The sequence below is a fragment of the Protopterus annectens genome, chromosome 15.part0, assembly GCF_019279795.1.
Source record: "Protopterus annectens isolate FY-2018-M chromosome 15.part0, PAN1.0, whole genome shotgun sequence".
Lineage (NCBI taxonomy): Eukaryota > Metazoa > Chordata > Ceratodontiformes > Protopteridae > Protopterus > Protopterus annectens.
The window spans coordinates 139,653,919-139,668,472 of NC_056749.1; the positions used below are offsets into that span (position 1 = coordinate 139,653,919).

A 14,554-nucleotide genomic window follows, 5' to 3' on the forward strand; every position below is an offset into this window, starting at 1 on the left:
TTACCCTGTATATTTCTAGGTCTAGATATTGTAAACTCTCATAAGATATTTTATAGGTAAACTTAAGGAAATCTGTGGTTTTACTAATATACTCCATAAATTCTTCAAATTTTTGATTATCCCCCGTCCAAAAAATTACTATATCGTCTAAAAATCTACAATGTAGCATCTAACAGGAGTGGAAACTAGAATTTAGGACATGTGTTTCCTCTCACTTAGCCAAAACTAAGTTTGCAAAGGTAGGAGCACTGGCCGCACCCTTGGCTACCCCCTGAGTTTGTTGAAAAAATTCACCATTAAAAATCAAAAAATTATTCTTCAGGACCATATCCATTAATCCTGTGCTCACTACCTTTTCTCTGTGGGTTAAATTTTTATCTTGGAACACAATGTCCTCAAACATTTTCATTCCTGCCACATAAGGGATGGAGGAAAATAGGTCAACTATGTCTATAGTGACAAGTAATACATTTTCAATACACAAATCTGAAGTGATTTCCCTTAATAGATCCCAAGAATCTTTTAATATAACCTTCTTATTGACCAAAATGTGTTTTGTTTTAGTATCCACGTATTTTGCTAAAGGAAATGTTTTCGAACCATCAGCCGATACTATAGGCCTGAGTGTGGGGTCTAACAAATTTTTATGGATCTTAGGGATTCCAAATATTATAGGGATTTTTGGTTTTTCAACCTTCAAATATGTGTACATTTTTTTATCAATGGTGCCTTCATGGACCATATCTTCTAATTCTATGTCTGTTCTATTATAGGCCAGATTCACTTCATTCCTAGAGACACAAGTGTATTTAATTTCATCCCAAAGTATTTCCTTCATTTTCCCTTCATATTGTATAAGATCCATAATTACTATCACCCCACCCTTATCTGGTTTCATTATTCTCGCATTAAAATTGGATTTTAATTCTTCCAAAACTTTATTCTCTTCCCAGTTAAGGTTCATATTATATTTAATTCTCCTTTGTGAATCCCTAATTTCTTTTTCCAAAACACACTCCCAAGTTTTTTAATTGGGGATGCATAGGGGGGATTAAACATAGTTTTTCTTGTTAATACTTGATCATTATAAACTGCATTTTTTGTATTATCTTTGGAAAATAATATTTCCAAATTTACTTTCCTCAAAAACAATTTAATGTCCAGAAATGTTCTTGTTTGATCTCCTTTAACATAAGGGATGAATTTAAGTCCCTTCCCTTAGAGATTAAAATGTTCCTTCACTAGGGGGACATTACTGAAATTATAAATAGAGAATCCATTATAGGTACTTGTATATCCTTCCACTTTTATCTCCTGTTCGAGATTTCCTCCATCTGGGACTGGGGTACAAATATCTAGTACCCCCCCCCATTTGAAAATTTCCATTTTGTTGTCCTTGTTTATTGGGAAACCTATTTTCCCTACCTAAAGGGGGAAATTCCCTATTGTAATCATATTCCTCCCATTCACCTATTGTCTGGTCATTATCCTGTATTTTATTTTTCTCCTGTCTATATGTTTTTCTATTCATGTAGGGTGGTTTGGGGTAACTAACATTATTTTCATAATCTTGAAGATCCCTTCTTATTTATTTTTCATTTTTCTGTTCAACTCTTCACATTTACCATCAATTTTGCTTCTCACTTTAAAGTGTTTTTCTTTTTCTTTGTTTATCCCAAAAATAAGGTCCTCTTTTGTATAACCATCCAACTCATCAATTTCTTTTTGCAAAATTTCTAATGTCCTACCATTCTGCTTAATAATTAATTTTAAAACATCAAGACCACATTTATTGAATACTTCCATTAATTCTTTCTGAAAAACTGAGCCCATTTGAACATTATTAGGGTATTTATACACCTTTAAACCTTTTGGAACAATGTTCCTATTGACGCATTCAGTGAGGTATGCATTTTCTATACATAATGTTTTGTACTTAAACATTAATTTTGAAATCTTATCCACTTCTTCATTATAAGAATCTGTATTATGCGACCCCTTAGGGCCTCCGTTTTCCATTTTAAAACAAAAATGATCTTGTAACCATTCACCAGTCTCTATGGGTCTTTTGTTGAAAACAGTACCTGTGTTTGCCTGACCCGCGTTCGGTGACATCACTCTGTTGCCATTATCTCCTCTGTTTTTAGGACTTGTACTCCAAAAAAATTCCTGGTGTGGCTTCAGGATTAAACGTTGCAGGACGATAATGCATGATGTAATATAAAGGGTTAATGTTTTATGTGTTCTGGCGGTGGAATAGTAATAAAAATCCATTATTTGGCTTGAAGCAAGTTTGTGGTTTCTCTCTGAGTCCTTTGCACTCCTGTTTTTTTTTTTTTATTTATCTTTTTAATCATTTTTGGCCTTGTCCTTGGCTGTTTTCAGACCTTTCTCTCAGGTGGCTTGTTCCTCACAAGCTAGTTGCACCCATATTATCTGCTGGGACTAGAGTTTGGTGGAAGCTAGCTGTCATCAGTGGACAGTTCAAATTGTTTTGCCCTGCTCACGGTTGCGATCCATGCTTCACATTTTGTCAAGCTGGTAATTTACTGACTAGTGTAAATATTTTGCAGGTTTGGGAGATTTTAAGCATGACTGAATGTAGATAAAGGTTAATGAGCTGTAAAGGTTATAGGCGAACATATAATCAAAACATGTCTTGTTGTGCCCTTTTCTGAGATTTGCCATTAGGATGCACATATAGGTATGTGTGTGTGTGTGTGTGTGTGTGTGTGTGTGTGTGTATTTATATATAATATATATATATATATATATATATATATATATATATATATATATATATATATATAAAATAAAAATTTACATTAATATATATCTATATCTATCTATCTATATATATATATATATATATATATATATATATATATATATATAAAATACATGTATATAGTGCATGTGTATTTATGTATATTGTGTGTATATAGATTTAGCTGGGCTCCTTCTGTGTGGACTCCTTCCTGTGCGTGCTTTGCCAGTTCTGTAGTTTCACTCGCATTCAAAACGCATGCAGAAGCTGGACTGGCAACTTTTAAAATTGCCCATGGGTGGATTGGGTGGGTGTGTAAGTGTACATGTGCATGTGTCTGTATGATACAAAAAAAATGGCCTGACAAACTTCCATTTCACACTGTTACCTACTGAACTCTGTAGATAGCAACTACTCTTAACTGGGTTAGTACAGAAGTCAGCTGTGACTTGTAGGTATGGATTGTGATGTACATGTTGCTAAATTATAAACAGATATGGACATACATCGATAAAGGATTTGTGAGATTTTTATCAAAAATTACATTTAGTGAGTCTTTTTCCCCTCCGAGTCTTTTCCTTTTATCCCTGATGCTGCAAATCTGTTAAATGTCAACAGAGGGAGACTACATATCCAGCAGACGACTGACTTAAATATAACTAAAATCCAAAGTCACAGCCACAGTAAGACGCAAACTGTTCTAGCACCAAAAGCCATGTGATGACTTCTTTATTACAATCAGTAAAAAAAAATAAAATAAAAAATAAAAGTCTCATATTTATTTATTTGACATTTGTTTACCGGGATAGTCTGACTGGGTCAAACAGAACGTGTTTTCATTGGAGGGCCAGGGAGAAAAGCTCCAAGTTCAGACATTTAAACATGGCATATAAGGACAAATAGACATATGTCTTTATTTGATCATTAAAACCTAGCAAGTGTAATGCTCCCGAAGTAGTAATCCAAAGTTGTTCTTTTCTGTTCAAAATTCTAACCCTAACAAATCTGTTAGGACTGCTTGTACTCTGTCAAGTGTGCTAGTGAACCTGTTTGTGTTTAAACAGAGCACTAAATCACTAACATGTACAAAAATAGGTTGTTTCCAGTGACATGATATCTGACCAATGTAAAAAACAAAAAAAAAACAGATACGCAAGAAGTCAGATATACCATTCATTTCATAAGATCTGTTAAACATTGAATGTGTTAATAAATGTAAAAGTCTTATTTTTGAAACCTACTCAATGAAAACTTAAACCAGAAGGAAAAACATTCCTATGGTTTAAATCCTAAAGTAGATTGAGCAGGCCAAACCTTGTAAGGATATTTTTATCCTCTTAATAGCTGTTCCATTTTTTTCCCTTCCCCGACTATAAATGTATAATATTCAGGTAGCAAAGTATCATATCCAGTAATTTTTTTGTATCGCCTCTTACTTTAAAAGCTTTGGTGTAGTGTATGTTGCAAGAAATCTGCATTCCTGATAGGAACTGGTATTTTCTCTAGGGCTGTATTATAGGAGCATTTCTTTTGTTTGGTTCTAAGTTTTAATTTTAGTATTCTGAATAATACTAGCCTTAAAGCCCTTGAACAAAATATCTTTGGATTAAGCCCCATGCTTCTGGTCAGAATCCTGTGGGTGACACAAAATCCTATTAATCTGTAAAAAACTGTAAATTTGGAATATTGACAATTTCTGTAGTGAGCTGCCGGTTGCCAAGAGAGTTTTTACTAAATGGGTTATGATAAAATTAAGTGTGAACTGAACTGAACTGTCAACTAGTTCTGTTATTGTAACATCCAGAAAGTCCATAGTGGAAAAAAAAATTATATTTCACTGTAAAATCAGTACCAAATCTCTCAGAATTTAAGCATGTCACAAGACATCAGTTTACAAGTATCTCCCTTCACAACAACCAGCAGTTGTGCAAGTAATGTTGCCACATCTCCATATTGGAGAAAATTATATTTTGTATTGTAAACTCTTTCGTATTCCAAAAAGGAAAGAAAAAAATCAGGATAAATGTTGACAGTTGTCATTCCCCCTGCTGTATCTTGTAGCCGGATACAATGCATACTTTACTAATGCAAAATAAATGTAGGGAAGACATCACATGTATCTTGTCATTCAAGCCAAAACCTATTGCCAACAATTTGCCCTATTGTGGGATGCTAGTGTGTAAAGTCTGCACATCCATGATGGAAGTGTAAGTATAATATTCAGTACTCATCTTTTCATAAGCTGTAAAAACTCTGTGATATCTTTGAATCTTGATGTAACCGAGGGTTAAGGTACTATTTAAGAAACTCTGAGAAGGGCTTCTGTTAAGGAGACGTCCCAAAACTATTAGCTGACCAGGAGGAAGTGCAACAACCTTATGATTTATGAGCAAAAAGCAAAGTCTCTGACAGCTATGTTCGGTCACAGTTAATTCATTTTTTAAGGTGATGAGTAATCACCTCTTTTTGTGAGGCAGAACTCCAAAAACTGTATATAATCTGAAATAGTAAAGTGAGACAGTGTCACTTTCATAGAACCTCAATTGGGCGAGCTTTTAGGGCCACATTGACAGTCTTGTGTCTTCTAAAACTACCACTACCTTGTCCTTATCGAATTTAGTGATTTGCGAAATGATTATTAGTTCAAAAAGTGTTTATTGTATTTTTCCTAATCAGTTGAACTAGATGTGTCGTCTTTAAAATTACCTTAGTCAGATGGTCTCTCTAATTTTTAACCCTTTCTGATTACTTTTTACACTTGTATGTATTTTACATAATATTTAGCCATTTGTGGTCTAGAGGAGAGTCGAATGTTAATATCAACTCGATACTTGTAAAGTTCTGAATGAGTACTGTTATGCTTTCTTTTTGAAAAGTCGCTACCATTTTAACAAAACAATAAAGGTACTTAATTTGACTAGAATGACAGTTTGACATGAGCAAAGTATGATCAGTGCCTGTGCTTTAGCTCATTATGTACTGTAATGCCATGGGAATTTTATAAATTTAAGATGCCAAACCTTTTTTTTTTTATTTCATCAGTTGCTTAGTGTAATCTCTTGTTGAGGAATGTTGCATTATTTCCTGATAAGTCAGAGCAAATAAAATCATCCGTATCTCAAGGTATTACCTGCCACGAGTGATTTTAGATTACTAGAAGTCATAGTCACTAATATCACCAAACACGATCGGTATTTGTGCAAAATGAGTTGCAGCACCAAAACCAAGAGATAGAAAAACTGGTGCATTTAAATTTAAAAGGTGTACAGAAAAAATAACCATGAGCCTATTGTATTACAGACACCAAAAGACATGCCATGACATGTTTGCTACAGAAGGCTGCCACCAAGAAAATACAAACAGTTTATGCTGTTAAGCTTCTGTACACAATAAAACCAAATCATTTAAAACTTTGACATAAAATACACTTGACTGTGGTCATCAAATAATCCCATTGTGACGTCACAAATCCGAATACACGCGTATACTTCCAAAATCGATGTAAACATCAAAAAAGAATATATTGGATACTATGTTCAGATCTGTTAACTTGTGAATATAGTCAGTAAGTTTATAAAGCACTGATTAAATACTTGCACTAAAGCAAGTATTACACATACAGTATTATATCTCCACCATCTAATCGACAAATTATAAAAAAAAAAAAAAAAAAAAAAAAAAAAAAAAAAAGTCTTTCGAATTTTTCCAGTTAGGGGTCGCCACAGTGATTCACCAGTCCACAGACTGATTGGCAGTGGAGTTTTTACGGTGTTGAGTTGTCAGCCTGGCACCCAACCTTCACAGAAGGTACACACATACACACCTACCTGCATATCTTTAAAACTCACTAAACCACAGGGAGGACCTGCAGACTCAGCACAGATATACTTCATCATTCATTTAACAAAATAATGTTTCTTTTCTTTAAAAAAAAAAATGAATTGTTAAAGTAATGCCTTAAAGGAAAATATGCTGTTAAAGTGTGTGTGTGTGTGTGTGTCTGTGTGTGTGTGTCTGTGTGTGTGTGTGTGTGTGTGTGAGATACACGTTCATTAATACTTGGGGAGTGTGGTGTTCCCAAATTAGTAATCCAAAATTATTTTCTTTGCACTGCTTGTACTTTATTAAGCCTAGTAAAACGATCATTGGTGAACTTTTGTGTCTAAGCAGAAAATTCCACTCCCCTTTATATCTTAAATGATTAATATTTACAGAAATGCATTGCTTCCAATGACAAGATGACTGACCAAATTAAAAAGTCCTGCATTACATATTACAGTCTTTAAAATTGCATGTGAGATAGAGATTATCAGCAAGAGATTGACTTTCAAGTCTCTTGAAAACAGGTGGACCATAATATTGAAAGCTGAACTTGTGAACTGAATAAACTTCCTTAAAAACTTTTGTTTCATAAATTTTTGTTTTGTTGACCCGATCAGCTGACTGAACAAATTGTGGCTGTTCAGTGGTAACGCCGGAGTAGTATCTGGTTAAGTGACATGCTTAGAGTCTCACAGTAGGCAAATGAAATCTAAAGGACTCAGTCCTTGTACACTAGAAACAGAAAGAAGCTCATTAAAAACTCAGAGCTCTAGTCCTATACAGTAACAGTCAGATACAATTTTCATGTGCCAGTATGTTCTGTGTAACAACTACAGAAAAGTTAGAAGCCTCTTTCGTTTTCACTGTTTCTCATTGTAACACCAGGTTTAGTTGCACATATCTACTAGAGAGAGACTACTCTTAAAATAAATACCCAGATGGACTTCTAAGAATTTATTATTACTAAATTGAATATATATATATATATATATATATATATATATATATATATATATCTATATTAGATCTATGAGCCTATGATGTCAAAGAGACAAGAGTGCCCCATCTTTCCTCATAGAAAAGACTTTCAACATCTCATCATTTTAGTAAATCTGCATTGAGTAATTTCTCCCCTTCTTGGCTGTAGCACTTGGAATCTCGGTACCCGTATCAGAGCACTATATTTAAACTGTTTTTTCCAGTACCATTTGCAAATTACCCATAACCACATTTCTTTTTTTTTTTCCATATATCTTATTTTAGTTTGAACAAGTTTATTCTTGTTCTTATAGAAATATAGTACTGCTTAAAAGATTTATAAATTACTTTAGCAATAGCCCATAGCTGTGTTTATGGGTAATGGTTGGTTTACTTATTTTTGGCATGGTTTGGTCAGGAGGGTTGCAGGGCACAGCACATGGAGTGAATGATAAAATGTCTCAACTGCCCCCATTAAAGAACTTCTATGTGCATTTCTGAAACATCTTACTCAGTGTACTATTGAAAATAAGCTTCATGTATGCTGCACAACCAATGACAAGTTGTACACTTCCCACCAGATACCACCTGATTGCTCTTACTATAGCCCTCTAAAACTGAGATCAGAACTTAATAAAAATGTTAATGGAAAAAAGTGAATGATGCAACAATTCCCTAAATTCGCTGGTACCATCATTTCCATGTGATCATCAAGAGACATCTTGCTGTCTGGTATCTAATGATGCCTCACTAAGCGTCCCATGTGTTTCCAAGATTTTGTCCCTTTGTGGATTAGACCTTTTAGTCAGGGCATATAGCACAGTAAGGCTGAAAGACACATGACAAGCATGTCAGCACTCCAAGAACCAGCACAACAGAAAACATTCTGTAATTAGTTTTCACATAATAAATTAACTGATTGCAAGTAAAATACTGATGTATTGCTGTAGCTTAGTTTGTGGTACAGAGATACTTTCAGGGTCAGTTACAGTAAAACTTTTGATTATATTTATTTGGTGATCCAAATCTGGTTATGATGGGTTATTGTAATACTTTTCTTAGTAAGTCAGTTCTGGATTGTGATTAAATCAATTTATAGAGTTAAAATAAGTGGATATAATTTTTTTTAGATGTTATGACTACTGCACCATCACCATACAGAAAGCAATTGAGATGCGGCAAGTCCCAAGGAAGTTTGTTTATAAATAATGAAAACAGTATGGTACCAAGGACAGATTCTAGTGAACATAGCCTTTCATAGAGACATGGAGAAACGACAAGCCATGTATGTGTAGTTACATGCCAGAGCTACACCATTTTCCTGCCATGCTAGTTGTGGTTGTACATATGTAATGCTTACAAGTGCCATCAAATGTAACTCATTAAAAACTGATTTTGGAATAGGGTTACCACCTGTCCATGGAGTTTAGGAAAAATATTTCCAAAAATTTAACTAATACTTGAATAAAACAATTATTTTGCACTTTAGACACCTTAATGTTATGTGAAACAATAAAAACAATGTAATCTATATGACTGAGCTTTTATATTTGAAGTCCAGTCCTTTGCACTGGCTGGTAGATATGGTTTGTCCTGCAAAGTCAAATGCTTCCCTAAGAAATGTTTCTCTTTGGGCAGTTGTAAAGGTGGTAAAACTATTTTGGATGTATTCTAGATTCGCGTCTTTATTTACCTATTTCCAAGACAACCATGTGTGAGCCATGTGTGTGTGCGCAGATGTTGACATTTTTTTGTGGTTTCAGAGGAGTAGTATAGCAATGTGTAGCACAGCAGCACAACTTGACATAACTAAAAAGATCAAGTACTGTAAAGGTTAGTTCCCAGCCATGGCATGTGGTATGCACTGTACAGTCTAGTAGCTGACTGTGGCAGGGGGTATATACTGTACAGCCTAGATACCAACCATAGTATGGGTATGTACTGTACAGTCAAGTTATCTATCTTGGCATAGGGTACGTACTGTCTGGTGTGCAGTATGTACTGTACTGTACAGTGTGGTTACCAACCCTGGTGTGCAGTAATAACTGTGCTGTACAGTCTAGTTACTGACTCTGGCATGGTGTTATGTACTGTATGATATAGTTACTGACCCTAACATGGAGTATGTACTGTACAGTATAGTTACCAACCCTGGTCTGGCATTATGTCCTGTAAGTCTAGTTCTTGACTGTGGCATTGAATACCATCCAAACCATGTGCGGCAGAATAGAGCTGATGGCACAGCGGTGGTACTGTGTTATAGGAACTAAAAACTTGCTGTATTTAGCATGGCTTAGACTGCGCACATAACATTTTGATTGACTTGTAGCTGCACTGTTGAATAGATGGTTAGAGCTTCTGTATGCTGTTCATACACAGTTAAATGCATGTACATCTCAGATAGACTTATTATAACACTGCAGTGCATTTCAGGTTGTTTCCCTGCTGTCTAGCAGACTGTGTGTCTGGACACCACTTTTCAGACTCAAGGTTCAGGTTTTAGGGGCACTCAAGGACATTCATGCTTCTTGTGGCCACCTCTCCAGCTGTGATGCATTGTGAACACCTTCTTTGCCATTGGGATGGTTACTGTCATAGTATAAGGCACTGCATGTCCAGACTGTACAAATGTTAGAACTACTTGTCCATACGATGCGCAGTAGTATATTGGGACAGAGTAGGTCATTTCATGACTACTGGATGCAGTATGGCTACACAGCGGAAGTAAGTGTAAGATGTCTAAAATTAGTTACATCTGGAGAGGAGGCAGTACTTTGATTAAGGCAGCATGCACACATGGTATGCAACTGTGTTGGTATGGGATGCCACCATGGATTCCATGATCACATGTGGAAGTAAATAGTGTGTACAGTACATGATCAAATGTGGAACTGGTTAAGAACGGGCATACATGATCACGTGGAAGTGTGTAAGAAAGGGTGTACATGATCATATGTGGAACTGGATAAGAAAGGGTGTATATCATCACATGTTGATATAGATAACAAAGGCCATAATTTCACCCTTCATGCCTGCAGCAGATGCTTATGGACTTCCTTCATAAGACTAGAAACATGAGTAGTCTGGAGATGATAGAGTAGTGTGGATGTCCCATTGCCACGTGGAATCGAACTCTTTCATAAGAAGCTCCTAGCTATGCTTTTTAGTAGCTTGCCAGTAGAGCCAACTGCTTTGTATCTGGCTAGTGCAGACTTCAGTTTCTTTAGTTCTGTTCTTGGGCAGGCTGTTTGCCCACCACTACAACTCTGATAAACAGAAAAAATTAACAAAAAAGCTCCTTGTATTTCTCCATAATTGACCTTTCTATATTTTTACTTTACCCTTTTTTAGGGGAGAGCTCTCTTTCTCTGTAAAATACTTCCCTTTAGATATTTCTTGTGTGGGAGATATTTTGGCATTATCATCATTTCCAAATTGTTTCTTTCCTTGGCTGTATGCGTAGTGAGTTTTTTTCCTTTTTCTTGCTGTGTTTTGCTGGATAGTGTACATTGCATTATGTTCAGTCCTTATTCTGCAGTAAAAAAAAGTGCTACGCTCCTGCGTGTTATGTTGCTAAGACTGGGGTCTTCCGAAGGATAAGCAGTACTCCAGATGTGATGCCACTAAGACTGAAGGATAAGCAGTATTCCAGATGTGTGAAGCCTGTGAAGCCACTAAGAGTGAAGGATGAGCAGTATTCCAGATAAGATGCCACTAAGACTGTCTGCTGGTGTATCGTCCTTTGCACCCCCTACCAATTTACTGTTTTTTCACACACTCGTTGCATTATCTGAAATTATCACATTGAGTCCCATTCTAGTTAATTTTTTCTGGAATTTGTTATTTAGCACCCCCCCCCCCCCCGAATGCATTAATATATGCTTCTGGAGAGTGAATTCTCAAGGAGTGGCATGGTGGCACAACCAGTAGTGTTTCTGCTGCACAGTACTTGGTGTACAGATTCAGCTGCCACGTTTGAGTGCCTGCTGTGTATAGTTTACAGACTCTTGCTGTGTCCTTGTACATTTCCAGCCGGGTCATTAGTTATTTACCATGTCCTAGACATGGGGTAGGTATACTGACAATGCACTAGTTGCACACAGATTTGTGTGTTAAGTGTGCTTATGATCATGCATGTATTGTGAAGGACTGGCATCCAATCCTGAACAGTCCATGCAGCCATTGCTTCCAATGATAAATATAAGTGAGTATTGTATATGGATGGATCAATTCAGGCTACTACTTTCCCAGTCATATTGATAAATTGTGTAATACCTTCCTCATGCCCTCCCATCTTATTATTAAATTTGTTTTGTATCCTTGTATAGATTGTAAAGTGGTACATTTTTCCTATTAAACCTTATGCACTTACACATTCAAAGATATTAGTAATGGTTGGATACAGTATTGAACCATTTAGTATACCCTTGTAAACCTTTCTTTGGACTGGACTCTGTCTCTGTATTGTACTGTAGAATTATTTTAGTCTTACTTGTACAAACCCACTCATGATTACTTTTTTGTATAGTAACCATTCTTTGTTAGACACTTTGGCATAGTCAAGGTAGCTTTAGTCTCCATTCTTGATGTTGAATGCAGCTGATGTGTTCTCCCAGGTAGGAATTGATGTCTTTTACCCCAGTGGTATCTAGATATTTAAGAGTTTCTCCCCCCCCCCCAAAGAACTGTTTCTGTAACCTTCACTGTCTAACTGATTTTTGAGTAGTTTGTAAATGGTAAACACATATGACATTTTGGTATTTTATTCCCCTTTGATTGTTTTACCTAAGCTTCCAGGACAATTTCTTGATACTACTTACAAGTTCATAGGATCATAGGAGGTCACTAGGCTATTGATCTGGAGGTCATTTCAAGCCTATCCATTTGATCCCAATGTAATACCATAGGTACTCTAGTCAATACCCAGAATATTTTATTTAGTAATGACTGCCCATGTCCAGGAGGGTTGTGGGTGCTATCCCTGGTATGAATTTATGGTGTCCTATCCACTCGCCCAGGTTCCTTTTGAAAAGTGTTATAGAGGTGCTCTGTGTCACATGAATTGGAAGCCTATTCCAAAGGTGCAGCAGCTGCTGGGAGACAAATCTGTCCCTCCAGCATGTCCTATTTAAATCTCAGGCCATATTTAGGTCCCTGGAATGGGTAGCTCTAGTCCTTTTTGATTTATAGATGTGCAGCAGACTCATTAGGTTTGGGTCGGAGATCGCTCTGTAAACCAGGCATGAGTCTCCCCTAAATAGTTTATATGATACAGAGTGCAGTGACAGGTACTTTAGTCTGTGTCCGTAAGGCACGTAATGGGAATCCCTTGATGATCTTTGTTAGAAACCTCTGAGGTCCCTCCAACTGCTGCAGGCACTTTGTACAGTACATGCCAAAAGGGGTGTTATACTCCTTTATGGGCCTGATTAGTTATGAGTGTATAAGGTTATAACCTCCTTTGCTCTAGAGGCTATGCCTTTGCTAATCAAAGTGTGCTACATAGAAAGCCTTCTTTACTACAGTAGATGCATGGTGGTCAGAGTTAAGGTCACAGTCTACTTGTGATCCCAGAACCCTTACTACTTCGTAGGCACATAGGGTATTATTGTTAATTGCTAGAGTGAAGGGACATTGTTGTTACTGAAGGCAATGATGATGATGCATTTCTTTGCATTTAGTTTGAAGTTAGTCACTTCAGTTGAAAAACAGTTAATTGTTTTTCTTTGTTGGATTAATATTTATTCATTCATTTATTCAATCTGGAAACTAGGATAGAGCACTGATCCAGATGGTCCTATTTCATTCTCAGCCCAGACAAATATAAGTGACAGTAGACACGCAAGTTAACAAGACGTGTTATGAACACACAATATGTGCAGATAGCACTGTATCAATAACGGTGGTAATAGTATGTAGTACAGGGAACGAGGAGGGGATGGTTGAAATAGTGAAGGAGTAGAGCACAAAGTGAAAAAGATAGCAAAGTAAGGTAAGGGCACACAAAAGTTAACTATATACAAATGTATACATTCACTGTATACAATGTATACATTCACTATATACAATGTGGAGTAATAATAGCAATATTAACCGTGTTCTTTTATGATGGTGTTTGATGATGGTTGGTATGTTTTCATCAGCTGAATATAGGTTTACCACCTTTTAATCCTTCCATTTCCTGACAGGTAACCCATATCCCCTGTAGAATGAAAACACATCCCTTTTAGCAAGCCATACCCAGAAGTACCACTTTTTAAATGCCATATACAGTGACCACTTGGGCAGCCTTAGGGAATATGAAGCCAAAGACATAGTGTTCAAAGATGCTTCCAACCCCTGCTATCTGCTGTCACCACAGTGTTTCCTCCAATTCTTGCCTTCTCATACTGTCCAGAATACTTTTGATTTGTTTTACTAAACATTGTCTTACTTGCCAGCTTTTTCATACGTTCTTTCAACACATCCTAAATGGCCAAGAGCATCTAGGGAAGAATATATTTAAGCTGGGCGTCATAGAACCACAAGGCCACTAGAAGTGGAGTTCTAAATGTTCTGAGGTGAATTTTAGAGATTTTGTCTTCAACCTTTGTTTCAGTGATGGCCTGAACAAAAACAGTGAATTAGGAAAGTAACTATTTTTCTTTCAAGAAGAAATAAGTTATGCCCAAAATTTAATGTTCACTGATGATAGCACAGTAGTTACCAATAAATTTAGTAGGGGTCACCCACAAACTGATAAGAAAAATGCTTTTGAGGGTACCACATATCTGGGATTACTGCCCTCCTCCCCTCTAAAAAACACAACTACTTTCTGTCTAACCCTCTGATATTAAATTGAGATGGAAGTTTTAAGATAAATAGTCATATTTCATATTGCCACAGTCATGCATGTACATGTGTGCTGCCTTCGCAGTAGCAACAAAAGGCACACACCTTCACTGTACCCCGTTGAAGACAAACTAGGAAAAAAGTAAAGCAACAGAA

General features: G+C 36.3%; 1 protein-coding gene across 2 annotated transcripts in view; it reads left to right on the forward strand.

Moving 5' to 3' along the window:
* DIAPH2 (diaphanous related formin 2) overlaps positions 1–14,554 on the forward strand; it is a 5,354,951-nt gene that overhangs the window by 1,178,688 nt on the left and 4,161,709 nt on the right. The window lies entirely within an intron of this gene.